The sequence below is a fragment of the Sitophilus oryzae genome, unplaced genomic scaffold (genome assembly GCF_002938485.1).
Source record: "Sitophilus oryzae breed Bouriz unplaced genomic scaffold, Soryzae_2.0 scaffold_467_pilon_pilon, whole genome shotgun sequence".
Lineage (NCBI taxonomy): Eukaryota > Metazoa > Arthropoda > Insecta > Coleoptera > Curculionidae > Sitophilus > Sitophilus oryzae.
In genome coordinates, this window is record NW_022147048.1 from 1,895,164 (window position 1) to 1,920,406 (window position 25,243).

General features: G+C 33.2%; 1 protein-coding gene across 3 annotated transcripts in view; it reads right to left on the reverse strand.

Moving 5' to 3' along the window:
• Nucleotides 1–25,243, reverse strand: part of LOC115886095 (apoptosis-stimulating of p53 protein 1) — a 451,411-nt gene that overhangs the window by 334,956 nt on the left and 91,212 nt on the right. The window lies entirely within an intron of this gene.

The window sequence follows — 25,243 nt, forward strand, 5'->3', positions numbered from 1 at the left end:
TGAATTTTTGCTTTAGGCATGCACTACGAGGTAATAATAATATTAAAAAGCGTGAGCCCGCAAAAGGCGGATTTTTTTCAGTACTGGGTCCAATTTTCGCCTAGAAATCGTTTAAAATCGTTAAAAAAACAGCCCTCTCTATGAAAATTCGATTTATTTAAAACTAACGTGTACTCGCGACTTTGTTCGCGTTGAATTAATCATTTGTAATGGTGATGATAAAGCAATACAAGAATTCCCATTAACATACAAACCGGATAAAATTTTCTCACATTTATGTCAGCTTGAGAAAAAAACAATATGGCGATATTATTATATTTGGCAGTTACCAAATTACCCAAGTTTTTGGAACACCCTGTATGATTTTTTTAAATGAAAAAATGTCAAAATATGTAAAAAAAACAAAATAAATTATGCGTATCCAAGCGTTTTCCCGAAAGACTAACCGTTTTTTAAATAACAAATATTGTAATATTTAAGGGGCGTTTTCACCCTCTTGGAATTTGAGATTCGAGAAACCCCTCCTTATCGAACCTCTACACCCCACAGTCAATCCGTTTGCCAAAAATCACCTTTAAACGTCAAGCAGTTTAAGCAGAATCGTGATTACTCAATGGTCATATTTTATGAAACACCCTGTATAAATGTATAAAAAATCTTAAAATATGTAAAACAACAAAATAAAATATACGTGTTTAAGAGTTTTCCGAAAAACTCACCGGTTTTTAAATAAAAAATATTTTAATATTTGAGGGATAGTTTCACCCCCTTAGATTTCGAGTTTCGAAAAATCCCTTCTTATCGAACTTCTACACCCTAAACTCAATCTGTTTTCCAAAAATCAGCTTTTTACGTCAAGCGCTTTAAGCAGGATCGTGATTGATCAATGTCCAGATTTTTCGGAACACCCTGTATATATTTTTAAAAAATCTTAAAATATGTAAAAAAAACGAAATAAAATATACGTGTTTAAGCGTTTTTTCGGAAACTTGACCGTTTTTTAAATAAAAAATATTGTAATATTTGAGGGGTGGTTTCACCCTCTTGGAACTGGCATTTCGAAAAATCCCTTCTTATCGAACCTCTACACCCTAGAATCAACCTGTATGCCAAAATTGAGCTTCTTACGTTGAGTGGTTTGAGCAGGATCGTGATTAATCAGTATGTCAGTCACTTAAGGATTTTATATGTATATTAGTATACATAGATTTGATTCGATAAAAATATACAAGTCAGTATTAACTGAATCTACTGAAGCCGAGAATTATTTCGCCCATAAAAATACAGTCAGTTTCATTCGCGCATAAACTTTTACATCCCAATCAGGCACCGGGGCATTCGTAAAAATAGCCCCCTCTTTACGGGCATTAAAAATATCAGAGCCCCACATAAAAAATCGTAATGCCTCCGGTGCCCTAAAATTGATGACGCTATCGGATTTTCATTTTATTAAGGCCGATTATTTTTATTTCGACATTTTTTTTCTCTGGCCTTTCTGGATTTTATAAATTCCTTTCGAAATATAAAACGCCTGATAATAAGCTTAAGCTCAAATTCCTTGGTTAAAAAATCTTCCTTTAGTATTCTACCTGTCAACAATATACAGGGTGTCAACTATATTCCTTAGACTAGTTATATTCCTTACGAGATTCCTTAGTACTGTTACGTACTTATTTTTAGAATTAAAATAAGTTAATTCCAAGTGCTTTTAGAAATTCCAATGAAATTTGGAAGGTAAAAGTTACTATGAGAGCTACATATTTTAACGCTAAAAAAGTATCGATTCAATTCATCATGGACGTGCATATGAGTTATAACTGGAATATTTTTCGAAAAAAAAACATGTACGCCACCAGTTTACGTTTTCAGAGCTTCAGTATCGATATAGACAGTTATTTTCTGTTAATCGTTATTCCATTCAACTCTGTTTTAAAAAGAAAGTCGAAAAATACGCGTGGAATAAGAGAAATTCAGTTAGGCGAAGAGCAAAGTCTGGATATAGAAAGATAATATAAACAGTGCCTAACAATTCTCTTCGAAAACTAAAAAAGTTTCCCAGACGTGGATAGTATATTATAACGGAAGCAGACAAAGAAAAAGAAGTTCCACGTCTAGGATACGGTGACCTTTCAGTATAGATTATACGATTTATAAAACAAGAAGTAAGCCAAAAAAAAGTCATCCTTTGTCAAAGTTCAGTTATTATACACTCACCGGTACGACGAACGTGCACCTTAAAATTTTCATGTACCGGGTGTCCCACTAAGAATAGCTCTCAAACCTTACCGTTTTTGAAATATCTTCAATTTTGTGAAATTGCAGTAAAAATTTTAAAGCTTCATTTCTCAAAGGGTATCAATGTTTTTAATACTAAATATTTAATGAAGTTTATTTATTGATCAGTTATTGTGTTGCAATAATAAAAATAATACTACCTTATACAGAGTGTCAAACGGCAATAACTTCTTTAATTTAAATGGAATGCCCTGTATATTTTAGGAGAATCAGATGCACAATTAAATTGTCTATCAAATTGTATTATACCATTTTTTACCTATCCCTTCAAGTTTTCGTAGAAAATGCATTTTCTTATAATTTAGACCTCATTTATCAATATATCCATGGAATATTGACATTTTAGATTGTTTTTAAAGCAACAAATGTACAAAATGTACAGACTAGTAATATTATCGTTTTACTAAAAACGATAATATTACTAACCAACTAACATGCAAGGAAACTATTTAAATCTTTATAAAAGAGTATACCATTAATTAAATATAACACCATTATTTCCGCCCATATACTAATTAATTACATACTTAATTGTGTGTTCGTTAATAAATTATTCTAAATAAATACGGATTTGAGTCAAAAATAAATATAACAATAAGTTATCAAAATTAAAGTCTCTGTGGTTATAAATAAACATTTATTATAAAATGAAATATCATTTTTAAGGTGTTACTTTTTATCACACTGTCTAATATCCATACAAAATTCAGTTTTTTAGTATTTGGAGCAATTATTATTAATCAACGCAAACAGTCAGTTAATATAGTTTGAATACTGGAATCATATTAATTGGTCCTCTTTAACAAATATTTAAACAGTTTTTTTTTATTTTTTAATGAAATAAACAAATTATATCGACAATATTAGTATCTGTACTCTTTAAAAATTTGGTACATCTTTAAAAAGAATCTAAAATGTCAATATTCCATGGGTATATTGATAAATAAGTTCTAAATTACAAGAAAATGCATTTTCTACGGAAACTTAGAAGAGATAGGTAAAAAATGGTATAACATGATTTGATAGACAATTTAATTGTGCATCTGATTCTCGTAAAATATACAGGGTGTTCTATTTAAATTAAACAATTTTTTGCCGTTTGAAGCTAATAATTATTTAAAATAAATTTTTAGACACTCTGTGTAAGGTAGTATACTTTTTATTATTGCAACACAATAACTGAACAATAAATAAACTTCAGTAAATATTTAGTATTAAAAACTTTGATACCCCTGGAGAAATGAAGCCTTAAAATTTTTACTGCAATTTCACAAAATTGAAAATATTTCAAAACAGTAAGGTTTAAATATAATAAACCTTAATCAAATTTACCTTTATTTTAATCGTAGAAACTAGAAATTTAATAATATACAGGGTGTTCCATTTAAAAAAATACAATTTTGATATTTTTTACTTATTTGGGACACTCTGTATCTTGTAAAATTATTTCTAAATTGTAGCTCTAATAGTCCTTCAACGAACCCAAAACTTAAAATTTGTAAAAATCTCATCCTTTAGCTAAGTCTTAGTAAATAAAAAATAGAATGGCAACACCGCAGTGTGCTTTAAATAGAATCCAGTTATCTACAGAAAATTAAACTTGTTTTAAATCAAAAAAAATTGTATAAAATCTCTGAAATAGATAATAATATAAAAATATGTCATTATATATACTTTCCGCATTTGTTCCCATCAGAAGATTTTCAGATACAGAAGAATTGTTACCTACACGAAATGTGAAAACATTCTGTTTTCAAGCAAGTTTTTACTCGATGATCAATTTATTTTATTTTACTTTATTGGGAACTCATATTTTTCTAAATACATATCTGTGAAACTACGGCGAGTGCTACGACTATACTTTGCCTAGTTAATAGACCACAACTATACAGCTACGTCAGTGGTCACGGGAGGCGAGAACAAGGTCATATAAAGTGGCAGAAAAAGAACAAAGGATTTGACAAGGAGTAAATCTACTAGTTTCCTTATACTATGATAAAACCCTTCTTCTTCGAATCCTGCAAAATCTAAAAAATTGTTGGTTCGCTTTCATTTGCCAATCTGCGAAAATCATAAATTGGTTTATCGCATGAAATGTTCAAAGAGTCTGTTTGTAGAATGATTCGAGAAATAGGCGATGCGCGGCGTTTTTCGCATCCACCATCATAAATTGATATTAATTCATGCGAGATATCGAGTGGCACGGCACGGTAATCGCGAGCTAATCTCGTTAGTGCCACTTTATCGAATTTAATACGGCGAGACGTAATCGGTTCCCGTAATATGCCGGTTCTGAAAAACTAGTTCCGCCTGAGAATGACGACTCGAAAATATAGCGAACGACCAAGATACGTAAAATAACTGCTTTGCGGCACACAAAACATTAGTATCGAGGTGAATAGGGGAAAAAACTTGCACACACGCACACACAAAACGAGAAATAAGACGTTAAGAGTCGACCTTCTTGTTGTTAAAAGTGTTAAGTGGTCGTAGAAGCGGCCTATGCAGAATAATATGCGCCAGCAGTGTTGCCACTCCTATTATTTTATTTTCGGTAGATATTTTGGTCAAAATTCAGTTGGTAGAAATCGGTAGATTGGATATTTAAGAAGTATTTTTATTAAAGTACTAAATAAATCATTTTTGGGGTATAAAAGATCAAAATAAAAACACTAAATGACCACAATACACCAAAACACTTTTACTTTTACACTAGACGCGCGTTTCGCTAACCATGTTAGCATCATCAGCAGATGATTATAAACTAAAGTACAATCTACAAGTTGAGCGTTTATATACTCGCCCAGTGGGCACCGAGAGGGCGTGGCAAAATCTAGCCAACCGAGTCAGAGCCCACTGAACGTAACAGTTAGATTTCCGCCACTAGAGTAGTAGGAACAAAGAACTTAAAGGAATTGGACCGTTGTTTTCGTTCATACTATCTTTACATTTATTAATTCTGATGCTTTCATATGCAATCTAATTGCCTGTAATTTGAGACTTGTTTAATTAATTTTAAATTATTAAGATCTATACAATGTTCTTTATCAACAATATGTTCGCCAACGCAAGATTTATCCGGTCTACCATATCTTATCTGAGCTAAATGTTCTTTAAATCTAGTTAATATTGATCTTCTAGTTTGCTCAACATATTTCTGATTACAAACTTTACTAGAAATTTCATAAATACCCGACCTTTCCAGTGGAGGTGTTTAATCCTTTGGATTACCTAATAATTGTTGTAATTTATTATCAGCACTATACACAAGTTTATAATTGACATTCTTAAAAATTCCTTTTAGACCACGGGATAACTCTCTATCAAACGGTATCGAAAATATTTAGACGTATCTTTCTCCACTTGAAAGGTCAGATTTTCGAAATCATTAACCTATACCTAGTTCCGCCTGAGGAATTAATGATTAGTTAATGATTTCGGAAGAAGACGACTTTTTCAAGTCGGATCTAAATATCCGTCTAAATAATTTCGACCATTGATGAAGTTATCCGTGATCTAAAAATTTTAATTATGAATATATTATAATAACCAGGACAATGATAATTACCTCCACTGAAGGTATCGTGGTATTTCCTCCAAAATTTCTAAAAGGTAATAATCAGAAATATATTGGGCAAACTAGAAAGATCAATAACTTAGATTTAAAGAACATTTAGCTCGAATAAGATATGGTGAACCTGATAAATCTTGCGTTGCCAAACTGTTGATAATAACGTGTATGATAACAATAATTACTTAAACAAGTCTGAAATTACAGGCAGTGGGATGCATATGAAAGCATCAGGATTAATAAATGTAAAGATAGTATGGTACAGAGACAACGGTCCTCAATTCTTTGTTCCTACTCTCTGAGTGACGGAAATCTAACATTACAGTGGGCTCTGACTCGGTTGGCTGCCACACTTTCTCATTGCCCACTGGAGCATATAACTCAAGCAGATGCCTGATATGTTATAATCATCTGCTGATGATCTTGTTAACAATTAACTTCGCTGCATCATAAAGAAGTGTTTTGGTATTGTGTTTAATGTGTTTTTATTTTGTTGAGGTCACACTTGATAATGGTGAGTGATAAATCTGACCGAAGCACTGTGTAAGTAAAATATAGACAATGGAAATCAGAAATTCTTTTAGTTTTCATATACAATGAAAATGTCACAACAAACGAAGGTTCTGAATCGTCCAGTTTGAAAGACAGGCGTGCAATTCGACTTTGTCATGTCAAGCATCGATTTTTACCACGTTCTCCACCGTTAGATCGAAGCCACATACTCCGCAACCGAAACGGGACGATACTTCACTTGACGGCCATCCGGTTCGGCCGAGACATGGCCATATTCGTCGAGACGTGGCACTTCTTGTCCACGTTTCCATTAAAATAAACTGTCCCCACGTCTGGGAAACATTTTCAGCTCGCCGCGAAAACGTTAGACTGGTTTATGTATCTCTCTTTCTTTCGTCTCTTAATTCTTTTCGGTAGATACGTTTGCCGTTTTTTTTTCTCCGCTTCTCATTCTTCTCTCGTTTTATGTCGATACAAAGTCTGCTCTTGAAGATTGACGTCGAGAGTGTTTCAAACGCGAAAAAAACGCCCGTCTTATTATGCCATTATTCCATAGAGCCAGAGAGAAACGACAACAGATCCTCTTTATGTGGCGGATAAAATTACAAATGCGTCGAGATGAGGTTGTGATTGATTGTCTTAAGGTGCGTATTCATTATCCGAACGAACGAACGAACGAACGAACGAATGAAAGTGCGGTATATTTGGACGGGGACCGAACGCATGCGGCCGTTCGTTCGGTCGTGCGCTCGACCATCCGCTTCGAGTCGGTACATCAAAGGCGTTCGCCTGCGTGCGCTTTCAGATTTAAGGTGCGTATTCATTATCCGAACGAACGAACGAACGAACGAACGAATGAAAGTGCGGTATATTTGGACGGGGACCGAACGCATGCGGCCGTGCGTTCGGTCGTGCGCTCGACCATCCGCTTCGAGTCGGTACATCAAAGGCGTTCGCCTGCGTGCGCTTTCAGATTTAAGGTGCGTATTCATTATCCGAACGAACGAACAGAACAGATGAAAGTGCGGTATATTTGGACGGGGACCGAACGCATGCGGCCGTGCGTTCGGTCGTGCCGCGCTCGACCATCCGCTTCAGTCAGGTACATCAAGGCGTTCGCCCTGCGTGCGCTTTCAGATTTAAGGTGCGTATTCATTATCGAACGAATGAACGAACGAACGAACGAATGAAAGTGCGGTATATTTGGACGAGGGACCGAACGCTGCGGCCGTTCGTTCGGTCGTGCGCTCGACCATCCGCTTCGAGTCGGTACATCAAAGGCGTTCGCCTGCGTGCGCTTTCAGATTTAAGGTGCGTATTCATTATCCGAACGAACGAACGAATGAAAGTGCGGTATATTTAGACGGGGACCGAACGCATGCGGCCGTTCGTTCGTTCGTGCGCTCGACCATCCGCTTCGAGTCGGTACATCAAAGGCGTTTAGACGTCATGGTACAAAGAATACACGGTATGATCGATAGCGGCTCCAATTTCGTTCAGTTCGCGCATACCACCTGTGACGTCACTAGGAAAATGAGGAATAAATAAAAAATAAAGAAAGTTGACAGGAGATCTGCATTTTTGAGGTTATGGTTAAGAATTTTTTATTTTTAAGACTTTTTAGTTCGTTTAATTTAATAATTACTAAAACCAGCAGTTCCAAAAATATATTTAAGAATAATAATTATATATTAACATGGATTTGGACGATAATAGGTAAAAATACTAAATTTATTTCTATATTCGGTATAAAATTGTTTATTCGGTTTTTAGTTTGCGATGTTTATGGTAAATAATTTTCATTTTTATTGCCTCTGAATTCACATGAGGACAGAGTTGAGGATATCTATGGAAAAGTAACCACAAGAGGAATTGTTACATCATTTAAAAAATATTGGGAAGTTTATTGTTTCCCATCGAAAAGTAGAAAATGCCAATGCAGATGAACGTATTGTAATTGTGATAGAAGTAATTCTAAGGGTGAAGTTTATTATAATTAGTGGAAGTAATACCAAGGGTGAAGTTTATTATAATTAGTGACCTCTGCTTCTTTTTATATGTAGAAGTTTCTGGTTTTGAGAATAAATCGGTTGAACGACACCCAAAATTTAAAGGAAGTATTTGCATACCCAGAATATGCCCATCAAGGATTATATAGCTCAAATTTCCTTTAATGGTAGGCAATTATTCAATGCAAATTAACTTTTTAAGTGACTAAAATATTAAATAGTTTACAATATGGTATATCACTAAAAATATATTACTTTTAGGTACAATTAGGGCCCGATACATTTCAAAAAGTAGAATATTATTTTATATTAAATGAGGTATTGTACTAACAATCAATTTATATTAATAACGGAGATTAAAAAATAACAGAATAAATAGTTCTTTTCTTATACTACAAAATAAACTATAGAATACAACAGTATTTAAAAAAAAAATAAAAAGTGATGTTCCGGCCGAGATTCGAACTCCGGTCTCTCGCTTCCTAGCCCGACTCCTTATGCACTGCTCCATAGTAACTTGCTTAGCGATAATTCAATGACGGTATATAAACAAAAAAAAACAGGTTTATAACAATATCATGACGATTTGAATTGGCGCGCGAATGAAGAAATGCGTGCGGTCTTCTCGTGCGGTTCTATCGTGCGGTCCCCGTCCATACCACTAGCGAACATTCGTTCGTTCGTTCGTTCGTTCGTGCGGATAATGAATACGCACCTTTAGACAGATATTCCTATTTTTAAATAAACCCACATAATTTTGTACCCCTTCTTCTTAGGTCGCCGCGCACAGTGGAGTATTAGCATGAAAAAGGTGATGGAAATTCGAAAAAGCAAATGTGTTTAAGATTTCCCAAAAAAAGATAAATGATAAGTTAAATCATGTCTGCCATGAATGGCGTTGCTCTGGGTGTGTTTAGTTGCATTCATTTGTTTCAACGAAACGTCAAAGTTGTTACTTCCCACAGATAAGAGTTAAATGGCTAAACTTTGTGTTTAGAATTATAAATAGTTGTTGTTCTGGTGCTCCTTTTACGTTTATATTATTGTTTTGATTGAAAATGGCTCAGCAAGCTGCAGGTATGTATTCTACAAAAACGTATTATTTATTTTGATATTCTCTATACTAACGATTTTTTTTTGTAACTAAAAGTTAGGCGTTCAGAAGATTTGATTAAATTTGTGACATTTTTATTATACTTAGAGATTTAGTTGCGCATTTCGAAGAATTCAGCATATTGTCTATACAGGGTGTTTCAAAACAAATGCGAAAAACTTTAGGGGGTGATTCCTTGTTCAAAATAAAGGGTAGTTTGCTTCATAAACGTTGGGTCAAAAGTCAACCATTAGGGAGATATTGCGGTACAAAGATGGCGGAAAAATAATGTTTTTATTTTTTATCTTGAAAACGAAAAGAGATAGACTAATAAAATTTTATGGAAGCATTACTGTTATGAAAACACACTTTCTGGTAATTTTTTTACTTTTTTAAAATGAGCGGAAGGGGTTGAAATAAACTACCCCTATCATTCTTGTTAACGAAATTTAAAGAAAAATCTTATCAAATACATGCAAACAAATTAATTTGGATAGTATAGTTTGTTTAGAAACTTTTTTATCTCTTGTATTTTTTTGATAAAACTCACCGATTTGAAATTAAAAAATAAAATGTAAAGCATTACATGTCAGGACAAAAAAAACATTTTCTGAAAAGAATCTAGTGGGCTGCTGTAATTTTTTTAGGAAAAAATCTAGTCGGCCGCTGTTACTTTTTAGGATGTTCCTAATATTATTTTATTTGACATTACTCTACTGCAATACGTTATTATCTAGATGATTATTATTATCGTTATTATCACTAGATTCTTAATCTAAAAATGTTTTTTGTCCTGAGATGTAATGCTTTACATTTTATTTTTTAATTTCCAATCGGTGAGTTTTATCAAAAAAACACAAGAGGTAAAAAAGTTTCTAAACAAACTAAACTATCCAAATTAAAGCATTTGCCTGTGTTTGATAAGATTTTTCTTTAAATTTCGTTAACAAGAATGATAGAGGTAGTTTATTTCAACCCCTTCCACTCATTTTAAAAAAGTAAAAAAAATACCTGCAAGTTTGTTTTCATAACAGTAATGCTTCCATAAAATTTCATTAGTCTATCTCTTTTCGTTTTCAAGATAAAAAATAAAAACATTATTTTTCCGCCATCTTTGTACCGCGATATCTCCCTAATGGTTGACTTTTGACCCAACGTTTATAAAGCAAACTACCCTTTATTTTGAACAAGGAATCACCCCCTAAAGTTTTTCGCATTTGTTTTGAAACACCCTGTATACGTTTTACTTAGTAAACATTGGGCTTTCATACAGTAAAATAAAATATTGCGACTTTTTGCGACTTTGTTGATAAAATGAGAAAAACATTCTTGGTTTCCTCTAATTTGCAAATCAGTGATATACTTATGCGAGGTGTAAACCGCGATGGCATTGTTGTGTACAAAGCGATCGCATTAGTGCCATTAGCAGTATAGCACAATTTGGCATTAGTAGCGGCTTTAGTGGTATGGGCATTGGTCGCGGATCAGTCGTAGCATTAGTAGTATTAGTTGCGATATTACTACTGGCATTAGTGGCATTGACCGTGGAAACACCGGAACAGTGATTTTTCTTTCTTTTTTTTTAGAATGAACAAATTATCCTTTATTTTGTTCATATTATTTCCTCTTTAATTGAAAATAGCAATAATTTATATAAGGTCTACATAAAAAAATTTCGATCAACTATCGGTGTCAAATACCCCACTGTGCGCCATCTATAAAAAATTGGCAGGAAATGTTTGATAATAATAATTAAGTTAAGAAGCATTAAACAGAGAACCGGTTAAAGAAGATTTTTTCCGCAGATTAAATATTGTACTGAGAACCAGTCTGAAAGCAAAAAAAAATGTTTCGATGCAATCAATACCTGGGCAGCACCTGCACTCACGTTTACATTTGGTATTCTGCCGTGGGCTACCACTGAGCTAAAACATCTGGATCAAAAAACCAGAACAACACTCACTAAATACAGGATGCACCATTCAAAATCTGCCTTGGAGAGGTTATACTTACCAAGAAGCGATGGAGGCAGATCAGGAAGGAAGATCAAATATTTCATGCCAAACGCTCTACTACCATACTAGCCATCATCAAAGCAGACAAAAATCTGGGTGCACTAAATCTAGCGCAACAACTAGTAGAAAGGAGCAAAGAAGCAAGGAGTCAACAGCTAAAATCAGATTGGGCGCAAAAAGCACTCCATGGGAGGTTCGCTGCCAGTATTGAACAGAGTTGTATGCAAGACCCATGTCAGTCACCTGAAGCACGGATACCTCTTCTCAGAAACAGAAGGAGCATTGACGGCGATACAAGATAAAGTAGTACCTACAAGAACATATAGAAAATACATACTAAAAGTAGACGTACCTTCAACGACGGACGTGTCGATTAGGTTGCCCTGCTCAAGAAAATATACAGCATATCATATCAGGCTGCACATCACTAGCATCAACCACATACAGTACGTCTGTCCGTTCTGTAGCTACGGGGTATCCGTGAGAGAGGAAACGATATTCTCTCGATGTTTTTCGTAAAAAAATAGACGACGCGTCCCATCAATAAAAATTCAATTTGCAAGCAGCCAATAAAATGAGTGAGCGGTGCGATTTGCGATGACGCACTCGTCACTTTATTTTGAACAAGGAATCACCCCCTAAAGTTTTTCGCATTTGTTTTGAAACACCCTGTATACGTGTTACTTAGTAAACATTGGGCTTTCATACAGTAAAATAAAATATTGCGACTTTTTGCGACTTTGCTGATAAAATGAGAAAAAACATTCTTGGTTTCCTCTAATTTGCAAATCAGTGATATACTAATGCGAGGTGTAAACCGCGATGGCATTGTTGTGTACAAAGCGATCGCATTAGTGCCATTAGCAGTATAGCACAATTTGGCATTAGTAGCGGCTTTAGTGGTATGGGCATTGGTCGCGGATCAATCGTAGCATTAGTAGTATTAGTTGCGATATTACTACTGGCATTAGTGGCATTGACCGTGGAAACACCGGAACAGTGATTTTTCTTTCTTTTGTTTTAAATGAACAAATTATCCTTTATTTTGTTCATATATTTCCTCTTTAATTGAAAATAGCAATAATTTATATAAGGTCTATATAAAAAAATTTCGATCAACTATCGGTGTCAAATACCCCACTGTGCGCCATCTATAAAAAATTGGGAGGAAATGTTTGGTAATAATAATTAAGTTAAGAAGCATTAAACAGAGAACCAGTTAAAGAAGAATTTTTCCGCAGATTAAATATTGTACTGAGAACCTGTCTGAAAGCAAAAAAAATGTTTCGATGCAATCAATACCTGGGCAGCACCTGCACTCACGTTTACATTTGGTATTCGGCCGTGGGCTACCACTGAGCTAAAACATCTGGACCAAAAAAACAGAACAACACTCACTAAATACAGGATGCACCATTTAAAATCTGCCTTGGAGAGGTTATACTTACCAAGAAGCGATGGAGGAAGATCAGGAAGGAAGATCAAATATTTCATGCAAAACGCTCTACTACCATACAAGCCATCATCAAAGCAGACAAAAATCTGAGTGCACTAAATCTAGCGCAACAACTAGTAGAAAGGAGCAAAGAAGCAAGGAGTCAACAGCTAAAATCAGATTGGGCGCAAAAAGCACTCCATGGGAGGTTCGCTGCCAGTATTGAACAGCAGGATGTATGCAAGACCATATCAGTCACCTGAAGCACGGATACCTCTTCTCAGAAACAGAAGGAGCATTGGCGGCGATACAAGATAAAGTAGTACCTACAAGAACATATAGAAAATACATACTAAAAGTAGACGTACCTTCAACGGCGGACGTGTCGGTTAGGTTGCCCTGCTCAAGAAAGTATACACCATATCATATCAGGCTGCACATCACTAGCATCAACCACATACAGTACGTCTGTCCGTTCTGTAGCTACGGGGTATCCGTGAGGGAGGAAACGATATTCTCTCGATGTTTTTCGTAAAAAAATAGACGACGCGTCCCATCAATAAAAATTCAAGAAATTTGCAAGCAGCCAATAAAATGAGTGAGCGGTGCGATTTGCGATGACGCACTCGTCAAATCGACGTATAAAATATATTGCTGTTTATTTAAATGTTTTTTGTCCGCATTCCTTTCATAGACACAGATCCAGCAGATGTACTGTACCTTAGCAGACAAGATAATATGGGAAAATCTTTACATCAAGCATTATGCCTTAAACACAAACTGCTACAAACCTACACACCGGACTACAAATACACACCTTTGGCAATACTACAAAATACCAGCTACAAAATTTTATGGAACATGGAAATCATTACTGATAAGCCAGTGCATCATAATCGCCCAGACATGGTTTTCCAAGACATAGCAGGAAAAAAAGTGACAATAATAGACTTTGTGGTTCCATTAGACTCCAATTTGACACGGATGTATGATGAAAAAATATCTAAATACCAGGAACTGGCAACAGAAATCAAAAATCTATGGGATCTAGCTAAAGTTGAGATTCTACCAATTATATTATATTATATACATTCTACTACCTAGTAGATACTGTAATTTAGACTGTAGTTAATACCGTACAGAGAAAAAAAAACGAAAATCAACAAAAATGAACCAACAAACCAAAAACCAAACCAACACATACCTAACAAAAGCAATCAGTGCGCTGTTAAGATTTACTTAGTAATCGATATAGTAGAACAATCCTCTGTAATTGTGGCTAAAAACTGGCGGTGTAGTGTGATAAATAATAAAGAGACCAACATAATCAGTAAATTCGTTTACACTTGATATTAGTAAATTCTTACATCAACAAATAATCTGTTTATGATAATTTAATGTAAAGGGGCATAAGAAAGTCTGCAGATCTCTAATGAAAACGAGGCCAACGCAACTATTTGAAGAATTTCTCCTAAGGTCAAGGATATCGATCATTAGTTCTGGTAGCCTGCGTTGTTTCAAGAGATATCTCAATAAACATCGGTAATATGGGTACATGCAGCTTCAAGAAATTGATTAAAAAGGAATTGTAAGAATTGCACTATTATTATTGCTGTACTTATAATAATATGTTGCTACTATAATATATAGCCTATAAATATTTAAATTCAATATCATTATGCTGTAGAGATATTATTTTTATGCATTTTAATTTTAATTCAAAATAGTATTTAATGGTAAACTGTAACTTGAGTGGTTTTTAGCAAAAATACTGTTCGTATCTATTGTGATGTCCTTCTGATCCTTAGGCTACATTGTCCAATTTTCAAAAAGTCTAGCAACTTGGAGCCTGAACCCTGATGCATATAACTCTTTATCAATGGCCTATCAATTGCTTAATACAAAGAATCGCACATTTGCCAGGCTGTCGCACCCACATAAAATGTGTTCTATCGTTTCTTCTTCAGATTGACAAAATTTGTACATAGCTTCGTCCTTCAATACCATATTAATTTTAAAAAACGGTGCTCTTGGTAATGATTGTAGTCGAACGGATTATTGTTGATTTTGGGAGAATTTTAATCTGAGTGGTAATCTTCAAATGATACTTCAACAGTAATGTCTTCTTCGCTTTCTTCTTTCTCATCTTCTTGCGGAATATTTGGAAATCCAGCTATGACAGATGCATCAGTTGTCTGCTCATCAAAATCCTCATCTGTATTTAAGTCAATACCAAAAGTAAAATACCAAAATACCAAAAAAAAAATGTTTGAGTTTAAATATCTTTGTTATTATTAGTTGCCTATGGTAAACTTATAAAAATAACAGCTGAGAAATGTTGGGTTAATTATTTTGTCAATTTTAAATGTGAAAAAGGTGTCTTTAAAGTTTTTAGAGCTATAGAGTGTATAAATACGTTCATTTTGTGTTGTGGATTGTGACAAAGTGCTTACTAAGTGCCTACGATATTGTTTGTTAATTATTTTAAAGCAAAATATGGAAGTACTCTAAATAGAATGTATGCAAAAGGTGATGCTGGGATCTGCTGTTCTTAAAAATGCATTATCCGAGTATTTAATACGATTTATACAGTTAATTTTCTATACTGCATACATATAAGGTGTTTAAATAAATAAACTAAATAAGGAACGTTTTGCATCCGGCAACCAATAATGCACGTGTGTGTATTATTGGTTGCCGGATAAGGACTGATAACCATGACAAAGACTACAATGACGTCACAAAGCGAGTAGTTTTCGCATGCACCTGACAGACACTTTTGGCTGAATGAGCAGTCCTATTAGGTAAACTGTTCTTGATCTTTACACGGGAAAAAATCATTTCTATATTCAAGAACAATCCTTCACACTTTAAAATTTTACTTTCTTTAGGGATGATAATTCTTTGCATATTAACAAATGTTGGAACTATTTTACTTTTACACTTTCTTTTTAAATATAGTTATAGTCACTTTAAGTAATTTTGAATCTAAAAAGAATAAAATGACTTATATTTAAGAAAACTTATATTACTATCAAATTGGAATAAATCGTTTAACAGCTGAAAAACTATTGATAGAAATGGAGGTATAAAATGGCACATATCAAGGTAAAAAGTCATTATTTAACTTTTTAAAACTTTTACTTGAAATCGGTGTGTTAAGACTTTAAATAAGTATATTATTCTCGGCGCGAGAATAACAACCCGTTTCCAAGAGTTACTATTCTAATATTAAGTGACCATCCCCAACAGCAACAACGCAACAGTGCGTTCCTGATTCCTATCTTCATTTTATTGGGTTTCTGTTTCTCTTCTGCGATACGAGACGCGCCGAGTACTTTATATAAAGTTTTTTTTTTATCGTTTGTGCTTGTGATATGTTAAAATGGAGGACCTTCTTCAGGCATGGGAGATGACGGATTTGATCCCAAAATTTCAAGGTAATTTTAGCAATAATCCTACATTATTTGGTGACATTGGTTTGAGGTTAGGGAGACTCCATTTTAATATGCATTATTTCTTATACACTGGTGGTAAACTAGGTATGTACGCTTTTGGAATGATTCAATTATGTTTAACAATTTTATTACTGTTTCTCGTTTTTAATTAGCGATACCGCTGTCCAATATCTACCTATATTGGGAAATTACACAGTTTTATTGTATTTTTCTTATTACGAAAAACATATAATTTGGTAGGTGATGTTTGGCTAATCTAATTTAAAAGTATTAACCATATTCAGGGTTATTCTGGTGATATTTCAAAATTCCATACCTATTGTAAATGGAAATTATGAAAAGATTTTACCAAAACAAGAGTTTCTAACAAGATCGAACCGGAACCTCCGAAAGCATAGGGAAAACGTTACCGAATTTTGTGAGAACTATATAGTTTTCCGATCCCGGTTAATATTCGTCCTAAAAACTAGTTTATCCTAAAATCGGGTTTGCCCGGTAATATATATGAATATAATAGAGTTGGGACATGCTAAAAATTTTAATTTTCATTTCCCCTAACCTCAACCAATGTCATCAAATAATGTAGGATTATTGCTAAAGTTACCTTGAAATTTTGGGGATCAATTCGTCATCTCCCATGCCTGAAGGTCCTCCATTTTCACATATCCACAAGTACAAATGATAATAAAAAAAAAACTTTATAATTTTATAACCATTTTTTTTTTATTTATTTTATAGTATGTGATATTACACTTGAATAAGTGGTAATACATGTACACAAAATTTCTATACTTAATGCAATAATTTGCTAATTTACAAATAGGTATAAGTGGTACTCGAAACAAGATTTTATCTAGAATTCTCTGGAGTGTAGTTATAATCTTAATTTCAATGCTAGGTAAATCTTAAATAAAAGATAAATTTTCTGAGCTCCTAAGGATAAGGTTTTCTTGAAAAGAAGTATAACTAGATTTGCGGAATGGGGAAACTAGCATATCGTTCGTTTAAGATTAATAATCTTTAAGCCAGTTTAGCTTTTTTTCCGTGTAGTTTCAATACTGAAACATTGTCTACAACATTCAAAATAATCTTAATACACCTTAACTTAAAAAACGTATAGAACAGTAATAAGGAAAAATGTATATTTTGTAATAAACGAGAATGGCCGCGTAAACTTTAGTACTTCTCACCGCTGTGCTGGAAAGACCAGTTCTTTCTGTGGCGGTCCAAATACCAATTTACCAAAAGTGGCCGCCGAAGAAAAACACGTCGACGATGACGGAGAAGAAGCAAGATGGATCCCGACAGCGGAATAAGAGAGAAAAACGTAATTAGTTAACGCTTAAGCCAACAACCTTGCCATCAAATAAATAGGAATTTGGCGGGTTATCGATCAGGAGGTACCGTAAAGATTCGCCCGTATTTTTGGATACCGATATTTTAATACCGCTGTGACAAAATAAGCCACGTCTTTTGATCTGTCCTTTTCATTGTTTATTGAGTTAAAAATAAATACACTTTTAAATACACACACATACAACAGTCTACTGGGTGGCATATTTGTAACCAACCAGCCCCGGATCTAAGGGGGGGCAAACCGGGGCACCTGCGACGGGCGACAGTGTCATGGGGCGACAAAATCATAATATAATATGGTTGAAAATCAAAAAAATTGCTCCACAAAGCGCCTAGTATGCACCTTACGTTCTTCTATCAAGTATTCATTTTATTTTAAAACGCCCAGTTATATAGTTTTTGAACACATTCTAAAGTTTCATTCGGAACACTTATTACTTTTTAGTTTACGATCATTCACAATGTTTTTTTTTAAACACAATTAAAATTAATAGAATATCCTAGCAACAGCTTGCGGAAGTCAGTTGTATCCTTGTTCATATATTCTTAAAGTTGCCCAACCGACTAGACAAAATGTGCTGCCAACTGGAGGACAAATCATGAACCTTTCGGGCAGGTAAAATATCAGTTATTTTCGTTGTTTTCCTCAGAGTAATGTAATAATATAGCCAGGGTTTCTACGAACTTTAATAGTATTGATCAACTGATTGAAATTTAAACGAAACTTTTATTTGTGGTGTAAATTGTGGATTATTTTTTGCCTGTTATTTTAAGAATTCTAAACCGTATTCACAAAAATTATTATTTCGATATGTTGGTACATTATTTATAATTTATAGTAATGCTAATTACTGTTAATTAATATTTAAAAAGTTACATACCTATTTTAATTTGATTTAATGCAGGTTTATAAAGAATCATTTCATTCTTAAGATTATTTTATTATAAATTGAGTGCTTTACACAGATTTTTATGAAATTTTTTTTTTTGAAAACATGAAACTTTTTACATTTTTTGATGCCAACTAATAGTGGCATGGTATTGATAATTTGAAATTAGCCAAAGAGAAAGAATTGGCTATAACTTGTAATTTTTCGAAAAACATATAATACCTATATCGCTGAAAAGCTTAAAGAATGGCGCTTTTATGAAGTCATGGCCAACTATGGTTTCCATTTAAAAAACATAATGTTTGTGTCATATGTCAAAATGACAGACTTTAGAAAAAACGGAGGAAACACAAACTCGTAGGTATGTGATTATCTACAACTTTTATCTGAAAAGTTTTGTCTAAAATACCATTATGATCGAATAAAAACGGCTTCAGCGATGGCTATGAAATGACGATCATTATTATTTCCCATATAATTTTACATAGGTATAAAATGACGCTTGATCTTCATTTCACTTAGCCATCGATGACTCATTACAATCAACCCTAATGGAAATAATGGGATTAGAGACAAAGTTTTAAAAATAGCCAAAATTGTTTTTTTTTTTTTTTTTTTTTTTTTTTTTTTTTTTCAAAAATCTGAAGGCACATATTTATGACCTCACAAAACTACAATTATTCTTTCCCCATTTAACCAAACTCTATCTCCAGTAGTTTCGAGATACCATAGAGAACATCGTGGAAACTCACCCTGTTTAATTATTTAGAAACTAACTATTATTATTATTTGACTAGATTACTTAGTTTGATTAATAAAACTCCGATTAATTTAATTTAAAATAAATTTGATCAGATTTTTTCTTCGTATATTCTACTACCAGAAAACCAAAATTTTATGATAACGCACTTTTCAACGCAGTTGAAGGAAGATATAGTGTATCTATCACAATACTTAAAAGAATTACTACAATTAGAGAAAACAAAAGAAAAATGCCCAAATACCTTCACCTACTACTCATCTACAAAATAAGCTAATATAATCTCTTATAAAACACTACACAACTACTTCTTCACTACTTCAATCACTTCTACACTGAAAAATTATCAAACACTAATTAATCAGGCAAAGAAGAAATAATCAAATTATCCTTTCACCTACTACTTAAATACAAAATAAACTATAAAAAAAAAAAAAAAAAACTATTTCTGGTATTCTACACTAAACATTATAATTAAACTTAATGGAAATTAATCTAATTTTTACACTACAACTACAAAATAAAACAAAACAAAAAAAAAAAAAAACATTTTTAAAACTAGAAGAAATAGAACCTCGATACGTGCAACCAGTATAATAGATCAAACGGACAAAGAATATAAAAAAAAAAAAAAAAAAAAAAAAAAAAAAAATATCTCGAAAATTATCCTAAACAAACGTTTTTTTTTCTTATCGGTGAAGAAAACATCGGCCTCGTCGGCCTCGCGAAATTTGTCTGGTATTTACAATGTTCGAATTATTATAATTACCAGCTTGTATAGCATATCTAATGAACCAAAAGTATCTGGTCGATTGGTAACCAATTGGCACAGTCGAAATTATCGATTTTTTTGTGCACCTCTGTTTTTATTGAATTAAGCACAAATTCAGGCAACAAAATATTTTTCAGTGGTAAAGACTGTAGAAATAGGCCCCGCCATCTGGTGCTTTATATCCATAAACGTCTTAGGTTGACTACTTTAAAAATTATTTTAAAAAAAAAAAAAAACATAAAAGAAACCCATATATTTGGCTTATAAAGGCAAATAAACTTTTGATTTCTAACCACGATTTCTCTTGACGGATGCTTATCAATGGCCAAAATGACACCAAAATGACATTCCTCGTAAAATTTGAAGTATAATTGGTGGAAAGTCAAAGTTTTGTTTACTTTTTCTACTAATTAGAAATGACTACCACTAATTTTGAAATACCCTGTACAAAAAATAAAAAAAAATTGAAATTAAAAGGAACAAACTTCTACATAGTGGAAACCACTAATTTATTCCACTAATTCGGAGATTCTAAATGTGAAACAGGGAACTCATTCTGTCCCCGTTTACCAATTGATATTTGTAAGTTTTTTAAATTAATTTATTGCAAACGCTGGAGAGAGGGGGCGCTACTATCAATTTTTTGCCCCGGTTCAAAAAAATTGTAGATCCGGGGCTGTAAACAACGTCCATGATCGCAATTCGGTTATAGGCCGAACGATGCCGCGTAAATAGCACACGATATCGCAAATCCGTCTAATAAATAGCATCCGTGATTCCAAATAACTGCCTTAACTCCTCTAAACAGCAGACGATATCGCGGAATTTGTTGATTGGTTAGAAAGTCGCAAAATTCGCAAGTGCAAGATATCTACGAAAGAATATAGTACTAAATAATATTTTGCAAAAAAGAATAATTTGCTCCCATACCTGTCGTTTACAAATATGCTACAGGGTGGTGCAACGGCGCGGCGTGGGAAATATACGAAATCCCATGCAAATTTTGAGTTGTTCAAATATTGGCTCCCCTCTCGGAAAAAAACATATTTTTATTAGATACTAGCTGATCCGACTAATTTTGTCCGTGCTAACAGTGAAATGAGTTGAGTTTTATTTGTCCATCTTGTAGTACGGATGATTGATAGACCGAATAATCTGGAGTGGTTGAGACCAATGACATCTGTTGAAACCAAGCGATTTAACAGTAATTTTCATTATTTCTCTATATTTATGTTTACATTTCGATCCAAGTACCGTACACTGATAAAAAAGATAGACTTGAACTAAAGTCGTCATCGTTCTCTCGATGATCTTCTAAGAAAAACTCTCTTAACTCAAGAAAACTGGTTCTCTTGAAAAATTCGAAAATTTCTCTTGAATCTATTTTCATTCAACCAAGTGCAAGTTACTTTGTTTTACGATAATAAGAAAAATACGCTAGGAAGTACTTCATTCAAGGAACATGGCCATTTTTCCAATAGCTAAATACTCTTTTGATGAAAATAATAACGACACGCAAAGACGATGACGAAGGACGGGATATACAATCAGTCGGCAGTCCGATCAGTCGTACGTCGCATTTCATATTTCGCACATCATAGTACGGGGTTTTGTTGCTTGGAATTTTCCACTTGGAATTTTGCATAATTTGCTTTTAAACGCATATCGTATAACATATTAGTGATCGTTATCAACATGTGCATTTGTCTTTTATATGGACAAATTTTAGGATATATATGGATTCTTTAAAGGAGTTTCTGAAAAATGGAAATTAAGAGCCTTTTATTTTATATATTTGAAGGTAGAACCCATTTACCTAATGCACCTGTTTAGATAATGCATGCGTGATTATAGATATAGAATAGAATTATATAGGTATCAATTTTTTTTATGCAAAATAATTACAAAATTTTAAATTTCAAGTCGTCGTATTAAAATTCCAAATGTCACCAAAGCTTATAATTTAATAATTTATTTGCTTTACTTTGATTAATCGTGATGTATTTTTTTCTAATTTGTAGAGTGATGAACCACCCAAAATACAAAGAGTGAAGAAAAATAACACTATTGAGGAAAATAATATCCCTTTACTTACTACAGACTGGGAAAACCTAAATTTATCAGAAAATAATATACCTCGTAATATGCCTGTATATGAAGTATAGGCTTCTCTTAGATCAAAATAAATTTTTAGTTGAGTCAATGAGTATTCGTTATTAGTTTAAAGAAAGTGTTTTTTAATCAAGAAATGGTCCCTTTTCAATCAAGTATTTTTGCATGAATCAAAGAAACTATTGTTCTTGTAGCAAGAACTTCTTTGCATATTCATTTTGGGCCAAGAGTGAAATACTTTGGACAGATAGATTCTTCTATTCTCTAAAGTAATTTTTTAAAGCTTATGAAAAGATAGTTAATGCTTTGGGCAAAGAAACGTCGTTCTTGGCCCTATTGAAAAGCGCCAATCTTTTGGGTCAAAGCAAAGTCATATTCATTTCGACTGAGAGATCCTTTTTTTCAGTGTATGATCGAAAAAAAAACGACGTCCAGTTGGCTTCAACGGACAGCGACTTTGTTTTAATTATTTAGATATCTTAAATAAATCTCTGTATCTGGAAGTAAGTACAGTTAAACAAAAAAAAGCAATATATTTTTATGATGCTCTTAAATAAGTCAGCGAAACTAAGTCACCGCAAGTAATAACAACATAAATCTGTCAGAATGGTCTTTAAATTAAATGTATACTATGCCAGTTAACGGCAACTAGAATTTCTGGTCTTTGAAATTGGGTTAATTAAACAGTGTAAGTCTACTTTAACGCATGCAATACTATATATTATTTTCGATTTTATTTTATAACAGATTCTTTAATAATTAGTATGCTACTAATAAACGCACTCAAGCTCAAAACATAGCAAAAGAAATATAATAAATATAAAATCGTTATTTAGTCTCAAGGAACTGTTATCTTTTCTTTTTGAGGAGGAGGGAAAAATCTTGCATAAGACACCATTGGGTAGTGTCGGATTCCTACCCGACTAAAAAAACCTCTCCCTTCGCACAATTCCTCAACGCTCTATCCACGGGCAACCCTTGCGCATTATGGCCAAGGTCCTGTCTAGGCTCAGTATCATTAATACTCAAGATACGACTGGAGCCATTTTCTCTAATTTCTGATGTTTGTATAGGACTCCTTCCTCGGGTCTCGTCTCCAACTTACAGCGATATCCCCGGATTGACTTTACAAAAGGAAATTTTTTTTTTTTTATTTTATATATTGACATTTTCGAGAACAAATGTATTCTTACTTGAAAATGTTTTGGCTTGTTTCTCAAACGGGAGTAATCTCCGTGCTATAACTTTCCAGGATATCCAATACCCGTTGAGAGGACAAACTACAGAAAAACCATGAAAATATGGTTGAATTTTTTCCTAAAAGTTCCTAAAAAAATCAGAAAGGCGTTCTTCGAATCTGTTTAATAGTCAATTAATCGATTTTATTCTTTATAAGTAGCCATGTTATTATTAATTCTGATTAATATCTGATATTCTTTGTCTGTTGTCTAGTATTGATAGTTTTCCTACAGACGGTTAACTATTACAGCCCCCGTTTCCATAGCATAAACGTAGATAATTGCTGTGGCTTCTGTTAAACATTTCAAAACAACAAAAACATTACGTTAATTAAGCATTATTATGAACTACATCTATAAATAATAAACCGAAGTTTATATTACCATAGAGAAACGCGTTTTTACATTTTAGACTTAGAAAGAAGTTCAACATTTTTATTTTGCTTAATTTTTACAAAAGCTACAAATAATTTTCAGTTATTTATTCATTAAGGAAAATAAAAACATATCAAAAAAAAAAAAAAAAAAATTTTATGAAGAATGCATTTTTCTCAAAATGTCAATAATAAAAACGTGTTTCCTCTTGTAAAGACAATCCGGGGACATACTGTATAGAAATGTGACCCAAAAGATAAAGAACAAATGACAACAACTGTCAAATCGATTGGACTCAATCATTCAATCCGTTGTACCATAAAATTCACAAAAAAACCTCACTTCACTTTCTTATAGGCGGTACAAAGTTGGTCGCATCTGCTAGTACTATCTCAATAATTACAAATAAGTTTCCAGTACACAAATGGAAATAAAATTTGACTTGTGTAATTAATAACAAAGTATATCATCTGATAATAACTTACAATTGAAAAAAAAACGGCGTCAAAGACGGCTGGAGAATGACAATCGATCATAATTTTGACGAGGCCAAGCTCTAGACGTCATTTACTTAGCCCGTACTCTTCCTGATTAATAGCGCTTACTGGCAGTTGGCTTTATAAAGTTGCAATTTATTTCTATATTGAATAAAAGATAAAAGTGATTTTTAAATGGTGTAATTTAAAATTCGATAAAAAATAATTTTTGGAAATAGATTTGTGTGGTGGGATACGTTCTATACTTTTTTAATTTTTCTATAATTAGTGTTAATTTTTAACAAATTTCATTTTTTTTCGATCATACATTATTATTTATAAATAACACTCTAGTCATTTGTTAACAGTAATACCAAAGTTTACAGAATAAAATATGTAATACCGAGAGTAATACAAATATACCTACGTAAATGTATTGCTTTCTATCATGATATCAAAAACGGTATACAATTATGTCAATAACTGATATGAGATTTGTTTACTGATAGTAAACATAACATACACTTAAAATAAATAAACACATATGCGAACATACGTTTGCGGTTGCCGCCAGAGGGCGCAATCTCTCCGAACTGTCAAAATATTCAAATGCTACCATTCCGTTAACCAACAACCAAATCAATTAAAGTTTTACTGTGTCTTGTATCAATCAATATTAAGTGATGTTGACCCCGATATCTTCTGTTTCGACACAAACACAGAAAACTAATTAACGTCACGCAAAAAAGCGTTAAAGAAATTGCGTTAACGTTACAAAAGACCGTTAGAGCTATAATAGTAAAAGAACCGGTACTAGAACGAGAACCAGAACTATGGTAATTCGAACGGCTTTGAGGGTGGTTTGATAGAAGGAA